This window comes from Piliocolobus tephrosceles, chromosome 21 (genome assembly GCF_002776525.5).
Source record: "Piliocolobus tephrosceles isolate RC106 chromosome 21, ASM277652v3, whole genome shotgun sequence".
Lineage (NCBI taxonomy): Eukaryota > Metazoa > Chordata > Mammalia > Primates > Cercopithecidae > Piliocolobus > Piliocolobus tephrosceles.
Genome location: NC_045454.1, coordinates 972,924 through 973,446, shown reverse-complemented (window position 1 = coordinate 973,446; position 523 = coordinate 972,924).

The following is a 523-nucleotide window of genomic DNA, read 5'->3' as shown; positions in this document are numbered from 1 at the left end:
AAGGAAGGAAGGAAGGAAGGAAGGAAGGAAGGAAGGAAGGAAGGAAGAGGAAGGAAGGAAGGAAAGAAAGAAAGAAAGAAGGAGAGAAAGAGAGGAAGGGAGGAGAGAAAGAAAGAGAAAGAAAGAAGGAAGGCTTTGGGAGGCCGAGACGGGCGGATCACGAGGTCAGGAGATCGAGACCATCCTGGCCAACACGGTGAAACCCCGTCTCTACTAAAAAATACAAAAAACTAGCCGGCGAGGTGGTGGGCGCCTGTAGTCCCAGCCACTCGGGAGGCTGAGGCAGGAGAATGGCCTAAACCCGGGAGGCGGAGTTTGCAGTGAGCTGAGATCCGGCCACTGCACTCCAGCCTGGGTGACAGAGCAAGACTCCACCTCAAAAAAAAAAAAAAAAAAAAAAGAAAGAAGGAAGGAAGGAGAGAAAGGGAGGAAGGGAGGAGAGAAAGAAAGAAAGAAAGAAAGAAAGAGAGAGAGAGAGAAAGAAAGAAAGAAAGAAAGAAAGAAAGAAAGAAAGAAAGAAAGA